A 17,577-nucleotide genomic window follows, 5' to 3' on the forward strand; every position below is an offset into this window, starting at 1 on the left:
CTACTTTTAATGTAGCCGTGATTAGGAGAAGTCTGTTAGATCCAAGATTTAAAAAAAAAATAGAGAGATAAAGTACTCAACTACATCCTGGAGCTAACCAGGTAAAGTAACCAGGTAAATGTTTAGGCAAAGTATATTAGTAGGAATAGTACTTTATTAATTTTTCTCTCTCACACACAGATACACTCTTATATCAGTGGAATAATTTTTCACAAAGTTCAATTAAATAGCCTTACAACAAGCCTTCTTTATACCTGATCCTAAAGGATGTGTACTGACATTAAGGAGACAAAGTGCAATTCCCTGCTTTGAATGAGCTCTAATGATCAGGAGAAGCAGAAGGATGGGATCAGGCCAGCAGAGGTGAAATCCAAATCCCCACTTCACAGAGGCATGACGAGCATGTGTGCACATACATAAGCATGTGAATTTGTTTCCTTTTCAAATCAGCAATGTTCATAAGGATTGGGTTTTTCCCAAGAAAGCAATGAAGATTGGATACCTATCTGCACTCATATTTGACACAGAATTCACTTTGCTATATTTTCATTGTGTATTGTGTTCTCGATTAACCAAATTAATATTTTATCAATTTTTAGTTACATCCAACTTGCCTTCCTCATGTTTCTTAAAAAAATGCTATAGACACAGAATTAATGTTCTACTAAATATACAGAAATTAAAAAAGAAAAAAAAAAAGTAAATACTTTTAATTTTTTCAAGTTTCTTGCAGCTTTATTAAAATGCTTAGTTATCCAGACATTAATTCAATTTCTGAATCCCAAAGCATTAAAATTTTATCATTAGTATTTCTAACAGATCAAAAATATAAATATCACCTGTGTTTTACTTATCCTCTATAATCTCCAATTTTTATTATAACGAGAAATATTTTATGGTCATCAAATACAATAGTAATAATATTTCAATTATTAGAAGAAAAATAAGAAAAGCCAACTATGTTCAATGTGAGAATTTTTTTAGGGTTTTTTTCTGTAGACAATTCCATAGCTAAATAAATTACCTCCTGGTGTCTGCTGTATTCATTTTCTAAAGGCAACTGTCTATATTCTTAGTATCTACAACCACACAAACAACAGCACTTGAACTTGTGTTTTTCCAATTCAGTGCGAAGACCCAGTCTCTCAGTATCTGAATCTTTATGTGATAGAGTTTTAGGAAACTTGGTATTAAGAAATGCTTAAGAGATGCTTAAGACAAACAATGCTGCTATATTTAGCATGAGATAAGAGTGGTAAAAGCATATTTCTAGTCAGATAAGTGAGAAAGTCATAGAAAATAGACTAAGAGATTCATATTCCCTGCAATGCATAAGCAACTGCTCATGGCTAGTGACGTCTTTCAGGCAGTTTGGAGTTCTACCAGGACAATCAAATCTAATTGACTTCAGTTCATGACCAAAGTCACAAAAAAATACATTGAAAATATTTTCAGAAACCTTGAAAAATCATGTTGACAATGAGTGAGGATTTTGTCCAGTTACTTCTGCCAAAATGGGAATTATTTCCTCAATTCCAAAATTAGATGAGCATTTTACATCAACAATTCCAAAGGAGTGACCAAAGAGAGCAGGGGAAGCTGATATAGGGTGGATGATACAGGTGGATGTTTGACAGAGCATTTATGTGATAATGGGAAAAACTTCTGAGTGTAAAATCAAGGATTCCTGCCATAAAAGAGATTATTTTGCATTCTTTTCATAAATGACTAGAATTTTATAGTATAGCTTAAACCTATACAGAACATTTCACAGTCCTTTAAAACTACATGTATTCCAATTTTGTCTTAAAAGAAAACAGGTCTTGTATTTTGGATAGTTTCTTTTTTGACATCTCCCTCACTTTTTATCTTGTCACTGTCTTCTTTGGGTATATTCCAAAGTTTTTACTTCATAAAATGTCTTGAAGATTAGAAATTAATAAGCTGTCCTTCTCCAGTTCATACCCAAAGATCAGAAATGCTTTTGATTTGTCTTTAAAGGTACAGCATGCTCTAAGTTCCTTCATTCATGGAACCTCCCAATGTTCTCTGAGAATTGACTATGCTTGTGTCCAGTCTCTTACAGGAAAGGAAAACTGTATCTGAATAATTTTAAATTCTCATTTCTCATTTCATAAAAGATGACTCTTTTCTCATTTCATAAAAGATATAATAGGACTACCTTTAAGATATAAAGGACTGACCTTTGAGTTTCTTTCATGATTATTTTACTTTAACTTGGAAGCCTCATCAGAAAATGCTTTGTTGGAAAAAAATGCTATAGAAATAAAAATCTCCTTTCAATCCACCATGGTTACACTAACTCTAAAACTAAAATGTCATATCAAATAGATCATAATTAATTTGCATTTCATGTTTGTCCTTCATTTGTTTCAGAAACATTCAATGTCATTCTAATACTTTCCTTTTAAAACAATAATAATGACAACAAAATTATGTTAGTTGTGTACTCTTGGTCTAGCCTGCTTCATCCCTAATCCTTTCTGCATATAAAATTACATTTACTCTTAAATACATTTCTGAAAAGACCAAAAGAATAATTATATTATTTATTATTAATATTATTAATATTATAGTTCAAATTAATCTCTAAGTATTTTATTGCAAGATTCTACTCCCCCAAACCAAATTACATGTGAACTTAGTAATGTTTCTCTTCTCCAAAACATCCCTTCTTTATAAAATTCAACAGCAAACTCACAGTGATTTCAGTTCAGAGGACTCGATTAGATGATCATGGAATGGGAAAGATATGGAGTCTTTTAGTATCCAAACACCACTCAGACAGAACATGATTCAAAAGCCTTACTTTTCAGTTGTTGCTTCTTAAATCAAAGCAGAGGAAAAAGAAATGTGTTCACCTAAGCAGAGACTTAAGTTTGAAAGGTATAGATCACCAAGCCCTCTCACACTTCCAGAAACTGTCCCTTAGATGATGCTCACTTGCTCTGTGAAAAAAACAGCAGTCAGGGCTGCAGACAGGCTGGTCAGAAAGCCATGCAAATTCCTTAAAAATGTCTTTAAAAGGAGAGAAATAACATTTTTCTGATAAGGATTTTATATGAATATTGATGTGACAATATAAGAGAGAATACAGCTTGTATTCTTGCTTGTCATGCTTCTAGAATTCCTTGTTTATTGTTGCTATTATTTTGAGATGTATCATCATAGAAAGTACAAGTCTAAACTGGGTAAATATTTGACAAAAAAAATTAATTACTGAGATGAAATTCAGTATAGAAATAAAATATTATGAATATATACAAATACATACATATTATGAATACATACATGCACAAAAATACTTTCAGGATTATTTGTTTTTATAAAACAATATAGAATGCATTTAATGTTTTTGATAAAGTTTTTCTGGTGGATACTACAAAGAAATCTTGCTTTCCGTTTCCAGTTACAGTATGTAATTATATCTGACATTGCATTCATTTGTTGTTTTGTTTTCAGGTGAACCAAACAAAATCTCAACAGGAATAAATTATAGAATTAGCACACCTTTGTTACTCATTCTGCTGGAAATAGCTCAACATTTGGTAGCAGTCAAAAGACAAGGTAAATGCAGATAGTACTAATAAAATCACTGAAACCAGACCAGAATTAATTCATCATGTCAGTTGCATAAATATATTGTACATATGCTCTAGGATGTAAATTAGATTGCTCAACTTTTGCCACATTTGGAAATAAACAAAAAGGACAAAATAAATGCAATAAGTCACCTTATTTAAAAATGTCCAAGTGATACAATTCTAGAGATGCTAATATGTGTCCATGAATTAAAGAGGAGCTCAGATGACAAGATGTGACTAAACACGTGATTTGTAAACATGTACGCCATCTTCCCTAGGAAAGATCAATTCTACCCCTTGAAAACTACTACCCTTCCATCTTAGAAGGTACGGAGAGAAACTAGACAATGACCAAGACAGTGACTCAAAACATTTTTCCATATAGGAACAAATGAATAAGTTAGGTGTCCTGATTGGATGAGAGACAATTGAGGCAGGACATCACTGTCTCATGTGTGGGTAAGAGAGAGGAATAGGGTATGATTATTCACTACTTCCTGTGCTAAAGAAAACTGGTCATAACCAGTGAAATTATTTGATAACAGGCTCAATTCAGACAAAAGAATTTCACAAAATGCTTTGTTGAATTGAAAAAGGGATTAGTTTGGTATATGGGGAAAAGTCCGTCAGCAGCTATTAAAAATGAGTCTTGTGCCTAACCTGCAGCTCAGAAGTTCTTAATCCTCATGATTGTCAGAAACTGATAGGATATAAAAGGAAAATTGCTTTATAATATTTTCCATTTTCCCCTTAATCTTTCTATAAGATTTTTCTGGTTGCTACCGCTTCAATCTAGGTATTGGACTAGACAAATCTGTGGTCTAACCCTGCGCAGCTGCAAAACTGCACTGATTTTCAGAACAGAAGTCTACTGGTACCAATCATACAAACTTTACATAATAATTAGTAATAATAAGAAAGGATTTTTTTTAGTTAATGTAAACTGATTTTGTTTTCATACTATAATATTATTAATATCTATTCTGCAATTTTAGTTTCCAACTATGGATATTTAAAATTATTTTCAGTATCAGTATTCATGTTGCAGAACATTTCATGCTAAATTTAGTTCACATTTATTGAACCTTACTTCCATTTTATTCATCCAAATACAATACAAATCAGTGTAGAAAGTTTGGTGCTGAAAAGTAGAGTCTTACTACTGAATTTCTAAGCTGCTGGGGATTTTACATAAGGTGGAAAATCGTTCTTTTCAATCCCTTTTTTGAATCCCTGATTTAGAGACTTGATTCATTCCACCCATGTTGCCCTAAATTATACATGCTGAACAGGTATAAAATATTCAGGAGATAAGATCCCAGAGGGTCATAATCAGTTGCACAGAGTCTGAGATACTACTGGTGTCCCCCAAGGCTCAGGACTGGGCCCAGTACTGTTTATCCTATTCACCAATGGCTTGTACAAAGGGGCAGATGCCTCTGCAGTGTGTTTGCTGAGGATACAAACCCAGGAGGCATGGCTGGTTCCCCAGAGGGCTGTGCAGCCCTTCAGAGGGACCTCACCACATTGGAGCAATGGACAAAGAGCTGAAATTCAACAACAGCAAATGCAGGGTCCTGCACCTGGGGAGGAATAACCCCACAGCCCAGTACAGGCTGGGGGCTGGCCTGCTGAAAGCAGCTCTGCAGAGAAGGAGCTGAGGGTTCTGGTAGACCACAAGCTGTCCAGGAGCCAGCAGTGTGTCCTCATGGCCAAGACCACACCAAGAAGGTGTCCTAGGGTGCATTAGGAATCACACTGCCTCAGGTTGAGAGTGATGATCTTGCCCTCTACTCAGCCCTGCTGAGGCCACATCTGGAGTTCTGTGTCCAGTTATGGGGTCCTCACTACAACAGAGACAAGAAGCTCCTGGAGTGGGTCCAGCAGAGGGTGCCAAAGAAGACTAAGGGACTAGACCATTTATTTTTACAAGGAGAGGCTGAGAGAGATGGGCCTGTTCAGCCTTGAGAAGGAATGAGTGAAATGGAACCTTATCTATCTAAGTATCTGAAGGTAGACTTTAATTACTGGGGACCAAGGGACCAGTCCTGTTTAATACTTTTATTGATGATCTGGATGAGGGGTTTGAGTGCACGCTCAGTTTGCACTGAGTATAAAAATAACAACAAGTAACAGTAGGTTGGGTGAGAGAGTTATCTGCAGAGGGTAGGAAGGTTCTGCAGAGGAATCTGGACAGGCTGGATTGAGGGGCTGAGGCTAACAGTATGAGGTTCAACAAGACCAAATGCCAGGTCCTGCACTTGGGTCACAACAAACCCCTGCAGCACTAAAGGTTGAGAAGAGAGTAACTGGAAAGCTGCCCAGTGGAAAAGACCGGGAGTGCTGGTTTACAGCAGCTGAACATGAGTCAGTGTGTGTCCAGGGGACCAAGAAGGCCAATGGATTCCTGGCTTGGATCAGAAATAATGTGGCCAGCAGAATGCTGGAATTGTCCCTCTGCACTTGACATTGGTGAGGCTGGACCTGGAGCACTGTGTCCCGTTCTGGACTGCTCATGACAAGAAAGACATTGAGGTGCTGGAGTGTGTTCTGAGAAGGGCATGGAGCTGGTGAAAGGTCCAGAGGGTAAGTCCATGAGGAGTGGCTGAGGGAACTGGGTGTGTTTAGCCTGGATAAGAGGAGGCTCAGGGGAGACCTTATTGCTCTCTACAACTGCCTGAAAGGAGGCTGTAGCCAGCTGGGGGTCAGTCTCTTCTCTCTGGTGAGAGGAAGAAAAGGAAATGGCCTCCAGCTGCAACACAGGAGGTTCAGGTTGGACATCAGGAAGAATTTCTTCACTGAAAGAGTGGCTGAACATTGGAATGGGCTGCTCAGGTGGTGATGGAGTCACCATCCCTGGAAGTGTTCAGGAAATGGCTGGACAGGACACTTAGTCCTATGGTGTTGTTGACATGGTGGTGAAGGTTCAAAGGTGTGACTCAATGATCTCAGAGGTTTTTTGAGACCTGAATGATTCTGTGATTCTGTCGAATCACATCCAAAAGGAGGGAGCCAGGTTTTTAGTGATGCTAAGCAATGAGACAAGAGACAGAAATAAGGCAATGGACTGAAACTGATGCACAGGAAGTTCTGTCAATATAAGGAAGATCTTTTTTACTGGAACAGGTTGCCCAGAGAGGGTATGTAATCTCCCTCACTGGAGATATTCAAGAACTAAACCATCTGGGTGCAATCCTGTTTGAGCAGGGAGGCTGGAACAGATGATAACCCACTGTTGCAACCTCACCCATTCCTTGATTCTGTGATTCTGTGTCTGAAGGAACAGCTCCACTTCCAGTTCTATTAGACTTTGGTTTCGTCAATTGATAAAGACCAAGAAAAATTTTATTGCTGTTTATACCCTTTGTGCCTTCCTCTGGGGTTTGATGAAGGACTTTGGGTTTGGGGGAAAAAGGAAGGATATGAGATTCAAATTAATTTGGATTTTGTTTTGGTTTTTTTTTTTAAGAAATGGATTATGTCTATTTTGAAAACAGACGGCTTGATTTCTTTAAGCCTTTATCCTTAGAGAAAAAAAAAAAGTAAAAGAGAAACCAAGAATTACATTGGCTTTTCATTTAATTTCACTGTTTAGTAATATAATCCTGAGGCAAATAGTCAAAGAATATTCATTTCACAGAAAAAAACCCAGCATTTATGTCTGAATCAGCTCAGAATTTGCAGTGACACCCTGCTGATTTTTTAATAGAGAGGGAAACTGAAATCACTACTCATGAATTAAAAAACCATAATAGGATAAGCATTCACTTTTCAGAAAAATAAGTAGGTGGTTTGTAGGACTCTTCATTTGTAATGGTTTTTCTTCTGTAATAGATCATAAAGCTCAAACGGCATCAAGTCTCATCAGAGATAAGCAGATACTTTGCCAAAATTAAGTACTCTTAAATCTTTCAACTTTTTCCAAACTTACCCTGCTGCTTTTGAAATCCAAAGCTGATTTTCTAGTAATTTCAGCTGGAGCAGGTTCTGATTTGAAGCTATCCTAGTGCAAGTTTGGAGCATTTCATTGTGCAGCAGCAGCTGTCAGTGAGGAACAAAAAGCCAAAGTCTGTGTGTTTTACTGCATGTAAAGCAGTGCCTGGGGGAGGCTCCAAGTACACAGAGAGGTTCTGTCTGGGCAGCTATCTGCACTTTACATCCAGTTAGAAGAGCCACACACCCAATCAGGAGCATAATCTTTTCAATATTTTCACTTCGACTTGTCAACTGCTATTTTATTTCTGTATTTGTCCCTCAGGTTTTTTTTCAGGTAGATCATTCTTAATGCTGCTAGAATTGGTTTTGCATGTATCATCCTGGGAAATACATAACTTTAGAGGTGCTCTCTCCAGCTTCGTTCAGATGCTGCCCCTGTACCCACAGCCTACTGCCAGCAGGCACTTCCTTCATCTTACGCCAAGGTTGCACATTAGGTAAAATGTTATTCATGGCATTCATTTCACTCTTGGATTGTGTTTCATATTCATATCAAAGGGACACCTGAGAATAGTAGGCTTTACCAGGAAATTTCAGAAAAGAGATATTGTCTTCATTTCATACTGGTACCTGAATACAAACCAGATATAAAAAAATAAACAAAATATGGGCAAGAAGGTACACTGCCTGATGCACATAAAAGTATACAGGACTAAGTCTGGAAAATATAGCAGTGTACCTTGGGGAGTGTTTCAGTACTAGCAGAGAAACAGCCTAGAAAATTTATTAGATTTTATCCACCCCTAGTTGGACTGACTCAGAAGGGCTTATTGCTCTTTAAACCTTACTGCCTGGCTAAGGAACTTGTCCTGGCAGTGCATATTATTTATATATATATATATATATATAAATGCACACAAGCCATCTTTGATCCTCTGTGAACCAGCCTGTGTCCTACTCCCACTCTCACTCCTGCAAAATCTTTCTGGACCTGTTAGTACTTTGATTCCACTTTGAATGAGAACAGATTTCACAGAAGAGCTGAGTGACAAACAATCTTAAAGTAGTGAGAGAATGACACGTGCATGCATGTCAATATTATGTGTTTTGATCACTCCAGGCTGAGGCAGAACTTAAATTCAGGGCCTTTGTTCACTGCTTTGTGCTTTAATTGCTAAGTTACTTTTAAAATTGAGCTCTTTGGTCAATTTTGAGAAGAAAGGTAGTGGTGGCAATCTGAGCCAAGAAAACTGACTGAATTGAACCTTTAGAGTAGTAAAGGCAGATGAACTCACAAATCCTGAATAACTGCAGTGATTGGCACTGATCTGTCCACCACAATTAAGACTGAGGGCAGATTTTTAGAAGCCTGTGGAACTAGTGAAAAAAAAAACCCCAAACCCACCAAGCACAAAAAGCAAACCATGACTGCACTTTAGGCAAGGGTTCTTTAGAAAGCAGCTAAGATTGAATTGTTTTTAATATAGTGGTTTATTTTTCTTATTTCTGTTTAAGGGCTATTTTATCACCTAAATACCTTTACTGAGCCCAACCTGAGGTTATGGAGGTTAATACCTAAAGCAAAAAATATAAATTGTCTTAAGGGGTCTCACATTGAACAGAACTAAAAGGGCAGTTAGTTATTACATGTGAAACACCTGTCATTGAGCTCAGGCTCAGTGAGATCAAGAGGAGTCTCCCAGAAATGGATGGTGAATTTGGACCTTCCATTAACACCTCTCTAAATCAATGACAGAACCCTTAAGTAGTAGCAGGCTCAAGTCATGATTTAAACTTGTGCTATTCCTGTTGAAATAGTTTTATTCATAAATCATTTTAAAATTTTATTCATGCTGAAAAGCCTGATAATTATGTAATGCATGAAGCTTATAATCATCTCTGTGTACCCTGCTTCAGCAGTTACATTAATCAGAGAATAACAGTTGTGCAGCAGCTCAAATGACTTAGTAAATTCTACAAGTAGTCCATTTTTTCTTTTCTCTCCTAAGTGCTGGAAAACAATTATAGTTTAGTACATGAACAGGGCTATACAGCAGGTAACAAAACCTTAAACACTTTAATAAATACTTCTAATCAGCTTTTCCTTGATTTTGCTTACTGTGTGGAAAATTCTAGTATGTTTGTAGAATGATTGTGCTGATTTGCTAAATCACAACCTAACTCTTAAATGGAGGGAATGATCATAATCAAGAGCACAAATTTTAAAATACATGTAAAAGGAAAGCGAACACAAGATTTGACCAATTGCAATTGTTAGGTTAGAACAGACGATTATAATAAAATATTTTATTACCTGTTCTCAAATAACCAGATCATAATTTCTCTGTTCCTGGTGCTTCACAATATTGTGAAGTTTAAATGTCCTAACTGAATAAACCTTTTTAATATTGAAGTGATCCTTGTGGTTCCCCAATGCATTGCACCTGGGACACTAATGGTATGTAGAAAAGCAAGAACTGAAATTGGGAAGGTAGGACTCAAAACAAACAAGTGATGTTGTTCACGATTTGCAGATTAGCTGTCATCAAATATTGTCTAAAATTTACAGGTTTGCCAGTTCTTTAAAAGAGAAACATCTTGTTATTCAGTGTTATCCTATTTCATTAAAGCAGCAACGCCTACTGATAGGACTCTTCCTTCAAGTGTACTCATATGATGGTACTATTATTTTTTATGTGCCCATCACATTGAAAAAACTGCAGTACTGCATGGAACTTTTCAAATACCTGAAATTCACAATAAGTAAACAAGTTTGCAAAGTGTGGTCTAATTCAAATTTAAAGGGTCCTGCTGCACAGCACAAATCTAGGCATTTAGGGTCCTTTCTCTTGCCAGTAATGATTTAGGCAATTCTGGCAGCAGAAAGCTTTCCTGTTTAACACTTTTGTATTTCTCTGGAGTTTAAATATGCAAGGTACCCCACAGAAGCAATCAAACATTTTTCAAATCTGCAAATCCGTATTTGAGTTAGTCACAGGGGTTGCTTTTACAATTAAGGAAGTGAAAATTACACCAATTTTCACATGGGTGTAACTCACCCATGATAAATTCCTCTCTGAAAGTCTGCTTTCTTTTTTTCCCCCAGTGTCTGCAATTAAGCTTGGGTAAACACACTTAAATGTAATAATCTGAATTTAGGTTCAGCAGAATTTGAGATGAAACACATATTGCATGTTTTCTTCTCCTTGAGATGAGAGTGCTGTTTTGTATATTGGCCTGATGGGCAAGGCTTTTATTTTTTAAGAGATCATAGAATGATTTAGGTGGGAAGGGACCTCAAAGATAACCCATTTCCAATGCTCCTGTCATGATCATGGACACCTTCTACTTGATCAGGTTGCTCAAAGACCATCCAGCCTGGTCTTGAACAATTCCAGGACTGGGGAATCCACAGCCTCTCTGGGCAGCCTGTTCCAGTTACGTAGTCAGGAGTGCAAGAAATGTGTATGAAAAGGGTGTCATGATTTAGCCTACTGATAAGGCAAGAACAAGACACAAGAACTTGACAAGAGCAAGAAACACAATTTAAATTTACTGATTAAGTACTCATCAGGGAGAAGTTTTAGATTCTGGTCCCTCCTCCCTTGATAATTGACATTTTAATTCTATTGTCTAAGTAAAAAAGCATTTAAAAGTTCAGGAGGCAACATACAGCCAATGCCTGTAAGTTGTTGTATAGGTCTCAGCTCACTTCCCCACAGCTTGGAGCTCAGCTAAATGAGTTCCCCTGTTCATAGCAGTGATTTTCATTATAATTATGCTAAGGTTTTATAGTAATCATACTGCAGCAACACAAGCTTCTAAAAATACCCTTGTGATTTTTCACAAGTTCAGCCAGATACTTTCAAGGCATTGAGTATTTATTGTCTCTTCAAAATATATTCAGATTCATTTAACATACCCAATTATGAGCTGCCTGAGGGGTTTACATAAACGCTTCATCAACTCTTCTGAAGTTAGTCCCATTAAATATGAATAAGTCCAAGCTGGACTTGTTATGTTGCTAGTTTGTGAACTTTCCCAGAGGGCACTTAAAAAAAATATTCAACTATAATGCATTGAGAAGTGTCTTTCTTTGTGCAAATCTGTTTAATTGTTTTTATTTTCATTTCCCCCCCCCCCCATTTTCCTTTCTCTTAATTTTAGTATAGAATAAAAAAACCCAAAGCACAGAGTCCAGATAGAATTTACTGGAATCTCTGGCTTATTTTGCATTTTCTAGTCCAGTGGTGTAAAAATCCTGCTCCAGGAAAAAACACAAAAGGAGTGAAAGTGTCTTTTGTAGCCAATAGAACTACAATACAAATAAAGAATTACAGCAACGAGAAATCCTCCAAGAGTCTGAAGTGTCTTGAAGCAAAGCAAACAATGTTCCATCTCAACTTCCCAGTAAAAAAATGTCTTGAACATGTCAACTCACAAATCTCATGGGATTTCTTTTACTTAGCAGCATGAAACCCAGGAAGTAGAAATCCAGCACATTACAACACTTGAGCGTATGCTTATATTTACCTCTAGACAACAACTGACTAATGAAAAATTGAAATTAAATCTCTTCCTAAGAGCTTTCATTAATCCAGTGATGAAGAATTTAAGTAAAACCCAATTCCTAAAGAATACTTATACAAAATACTATCTTCATTGTTGAACAAAAAGAAGAAAACAGTGTTCCTCATGGATCATCTTTAATCTACTATAACCAATGAGAATTTTATCCCATTATTTTACTACATTAATAAATGACAACTGACAAGTACCTATTGTTTTTCTAGTGAAATTTTATAATAATAGACCATATAAAAAACAGTTGGAAGAGAAAAAGTCAAGCCCCCTAGCAGGGAAAAGTTTGCAAAACAATAAAGAGAAATGTTAGCTGTTGTTTTCTTATTCTCATTGTTCTTGGTATTATATCAGGGGTTTAAGTGTTACCTTTCTGAAAAATGTTCATATTTTATGTATGTATGTGTATATATATATATGTATACTTCTCCTCAAAAATTACTATATTTCTAATGTTTACTTTAATAGTTATTAAGCTGAAAGATTTAATGTGGAATACTTTAAAAACAGGATTCATTTTACCATGAAGAAGTAGCTGGAAATTGCAAAAAATCTCATGATATTGCCCCTATGCCAGATAAAAGAAAATTTAATACAAAAGTTTTTTGTTGTTCTCAGTATTGTTACTGCCATATTTTTCTTTTCTCTGCCACCATTCAACAAGCTGTCTCAAAAAAATCCTAATAGACTTTGGGTATAAGACATATTCCACACATGCCTAATTGAAGATCTTGGCCTAATCATTTGCTATGCCATACAGATGCATTTTAAGTGAAATGTAGGTAACTGGGACTCTTATTAACTACAGAAGAAATGCAAATGGATTACATAATCTATTTCTGTAATACATGTATTTTGAGCCAATAAAATGACCTTTGAAAATTACTGAGATGCGTAAAAATGCCATTTATTGTAATAGGAATCAGCAAAAGAAGGTGAACTGTAGGTGAGGCTTAACACATTTTAAATTTTGAGAATCTAGACAAGATTTAAAGTGTGTACTGTGAATATTTAACCATTTTTAGGCTACATACAGTACATCTGCATCATGCAAAAGTGTTAAGCTTTGTTGCCTTCACATTTAAACCAGCCTGGTTTCACATTTAAACATTTACTTATTAATTATACATTCATTTCTAATCAGAAACAGAAGTAAATTCATGGTATTAGAAGATCTTTGTGAGATTATGATTTATTAATACTACCCAAATAAAAACAGTTAAAAAAATAAAAAGACATTAACTTAAATATCTTATGGTTTAAAGCACAATGCAAATGGAGTCTCTGAGGCCATTCTCTGACCTAGGTTTCACTAAACTGTAAAATTTTTAAGTAAAGTATAGATTCAAGATGTTGGAAAACATAGCATGTTCTCTTGTCACTTTCCACTTCCCTTGAGAACCTGGATGAATTTTCCAAGGGTTAAATTTTACAGCTGAGGGGTTTTAGAAGTGAAGTTGTTAATTGGGCTGTTGGTGAAATTTATTACCCATGCAATTTTTTATTTCCACAAATGATTACAGTAGAAGTCTTTATCCCAATCACACTTAGAACTACTGATGAAATCTTGCACAGTAAATATTATTTGAGCAACTGGACTTTTAAAAATTCTCATAAAAGTGTGATACACTAGAAGAAGAAAATAATCAAAAGTATAGATCACAAATTACAGAGGAAAATTATTAAAGAATAATTGCATCATCTTCAAAGTGAGCATGTCCAAAGTTATCAACTGAATCTTAAGAATCTAGCTGAAAAAAATCAAAACTTTTCTCATTTTTGAAAGGCAAATGAGCAGAAACACACAGAAATAAGTATTGAGGGCAACCAGCCTTCTGTTAGTTTACCTTTTCATTACATGGTGACAGTAAGACTTGACAAGGAAAACAACCATTGTTGAAACTCAGCCTCACTGGAGGACAGCAAATAGTGTTTTTACTGTAGTGACAGGATTCTATGCAATCTCTGTGAAAAGTCAAGATCTATTCCTACTCATGGCTGCCTTTGGGATTAACCACGGTCTGCCATTTCTCCAGCGTATCACTAAGGGCCAAAAGAGGAGCATTTTGATCCTCTGTTTTACCTTCCAGGGAGCCACACTGACACTTTCACATTTTAATGTGCCTCCATATGGCTGTGTGTTGGGTGCCTTCAAATCACAATGAAGTTGTCAATGGAAGTTTCATAGTTCTTTAGTCTAGGAAGAACCACATTAATAACTTTGTCTGACTCACTGTATAAGGGAGGACATTATTTTTACAAAGCGATTTCCAAATGAAGCACATGACTTCAGGCTGAACTAGACAATATCTTCTGGAAAACAATTCAGTTGTTATTTCAAATATGAAAGACTCTATTCCCAGGAAAATGCCTTCATTTTTATCCCGTATCACAAATCATTTCTGATGGCAGCTTGTTTTTATTTTTCAGCTGTTACGTTCCAATATGTAATGTTATTTTGAATTATAAGACATTACAGGGTTGTTTTATTTACTTAAGGTCCCTGAGAAAAGGCTGAGAGGTTTGAGGGTTTTTAAATGTTTTCATAGGCACTCATCTATAAGGATTCAGTCTCTTCATCTTCTTACCACTAGCACTCTATATACAGAACTCATTTGATGACAATTCATTCTTTTCTCCATTACTGGTTCTTTCTTTCTTTGAAAAAAAATCCATTCTTTTCACTGTTATTTTTCTCTTTGATAATATTAATACCTCTCTAACAAAGTGCATCCAGGAAAGGCTCAAAAAGTCCTTTTAATCTAGTAACAAAATGTTAGAAATGAAAGCAATTGTGTGATAATACTAGATTTTGCTGATATTTTTTGCACTTACATTTCACTCACATGTTTAAAATTACTCATATTTAGATCAACATAATGAAAAAATAGTCTGGTCCTAGTTTTTCAGAGCAAGTGAAGCCAACTGAGTGACCCTGGAATGACAGCAGCAGAACAAAATGTATGAGGGAGCTGTAGAGTGGAGTCTTAGCCTTTTAAATAGTATCATGTTATTCCTAACACTACTATTATTATATAAAACCAAAGAAAGAAGCCCACTGCAGAATTGTGTTCAAAATCAGGATGTAATAAGCAGATGATAGAGACACTAATTTGATCAGTATGTTGATAATGCCATATACACCTCAGCCTAAAAGCTGTTTGGTTTTGGAAAGTTTTGTTGCAATATCTATGATATATTTGGAATTAATTTTTTTGCCATCAAAACGTTATTGTTCACCAATAGAATCCTTTTTACATATACATATATATATAAATATATAAATTTCATTTCAATTGAGAGAGCTCTATTTTAGAAAGTGTGAAATAGGAAAATTCTTGCTATGGCAGACTAAGCCTAAGATTCACTGAAAAAATAACCCTGTAGGCTGCTGACTACAGGCCCATAGCTACAACTGCATGACAAAGAAATGCAAACAGATGCTAGAAATGCTGTTATATTGGCCAAAATAAGACATATTTATAGTGCCGTTTCATGAGCTGTGTTGAACTGTACATTTATTTTTGAAAACAAAACTGAGACCTGGCAAATTGAATTCCTTAATCAATGGATCTGTAAGAAGCTAATTGTTAATATAATGTTTGGGTGTGGCATGATAGATATTTAAAGTGGTGGTTTGGATGGCATGAACAACAAATCTTGTATTAACTTTCTGAACAAGGCAATCTCATTGAGAATTCATAATTATTCAAAAAATACAATTGCCATCAGAGCAAATCTGGACATCAAAATTTAAATAAAGGAGGAAACAATTTAATCATATACCAAAATCACTAAAAACTGCAGAATAAAAACCACAGTACAATAAAAAAGACCATCAAACAATACACACAGTAGTGTAATACAAATATAAATATAAATATAAATATGTCAAATATAAATAAATGCTGCATGTTTCTTAGATTGATAAAAACCCAAAACTAATGTCTATCTTATTGCCAGAGTCACAAACTAAATAACTAGCTAACAAAATAACTAACACAATTTCTAACTTACCCATTAATTTTTATATAGTTTGGATATTCACAGAGTGATCCAGATGAATTCTAGAGCTGATCTTCATATCAGAGTACTTATGTTGGTTTATGGGACTTTCTCAGGGTTGCAAATACTAGAAGGAAAAAAAAAATCTGAAATTAACTTAGTTCAATGTCTCAGAAAAAAAGGAAAGAGCAGGTTAGTGAAAGGGAATGAGATTTCGTAATTCAATTTCCTCCTCTAGGCCTATCTCTTTATTTTCCAGACCCATTTTCCCATAAATATGCACAGAGCTGTCTTTTTCGTTCTGTCCAAATGAGACTTCTTCTTCCAGCTGTCTCTTTGCTCCACCCCAGAGTCCTCACTGAAAACACCATGTAATTCAGGTGTGGTTAGAGGGATCCAGCCTCCTCAAGATGATGAGGACCCTGAACATAGGCTTTTGGGGTACTTTTGGCACCACAGTATGCTGGGAAAAGTGATTGCTTTTCTCCATTAGGTATGTACCCATAGCTTCAGAAGGAAGGCTAGGCTGCCTGAATCCAGCATGAAGTGCCCTTTGTTTCTGCTCTCAATTCCCTATACAGACATCAGAGGTGTGAGCCACAGTTTAAGTTCCTGTGCTGGCTTCCAGATGTCTTCACAGATTCCTTCTTCCTTCCACTGTCTGCTAGACAATATGTCATATCTACTGAAGCCATAGCTATAGGCACAGTGTCATTATCTCACTGCAGATAATATTTGGATGGGTTTTAATGACAATTGTCAGTCTTTTGAGAGGACAAATTCTAAAAGCTTAAAAAAATCAAAGTAATTGACTAAACAGCCTGTTTTTCTGACTGAGCATAGTGGCACTGAGAATATGGAACACCATGCCCTGTGATTGAGGCACATATTCACATATAAGTGATATTTCTTATCACTTTTTTCCCCCAGAGACCACAATTACTAAGATTGAAACTATTAAAAAAAAAAACAAAAAAAAAAACCAACCCTCTTATTACTTGTGTTACTGGTAAAATTGACAAAAAATACTTGTACTGGACAAAAAAAACACTAAAGAAGTAATTTTGTTAGTGAAGGTTAAATAAGATTCTCACTAGCAACTGTGAAGACTTTCAGCTCACTGTGTGCATGTCTGTCTTAAGCTGTTGGACAATAATTCTGGGATTTTTCAGTACATTGAGCTTACTGAATTCTCTGTGAATTCAAGGGGAATCTTCTGCTCATTCCAGATGATAGAAGAGGTTTTTTCTGCAGAAATAGGAGGTTTTTATTTCTCCTATTATGAAATGCTATAGTTGCATTTTATGCTAAAATGAGGGATCGTATTCTCAAAGAGCTTATCTGGATTCTTCTGTTTACAGTCTCCCTGACCTATTTGCAATACTCATTATTTTTTCTTGGTATTGAAAATATGTTTAACAATGTTTTGCATGCAAAAGTCAAAGAAGGG

The sequence above is a fragment of the Poecile atricapillus genome, chromosome W (assembly GCF_030490865.1).
Source record: "Poecile atricapillus isolate bPoeAtr1 chromosome W, bPoeAtr1.hap1, whole genome shotgun sequence".
Taxonomy (NCBI): Eukaryota; Metazoa; Chordata; class Aves; order Passeriformes; family Paridae; genus Poecile; species Poecile atricapillus.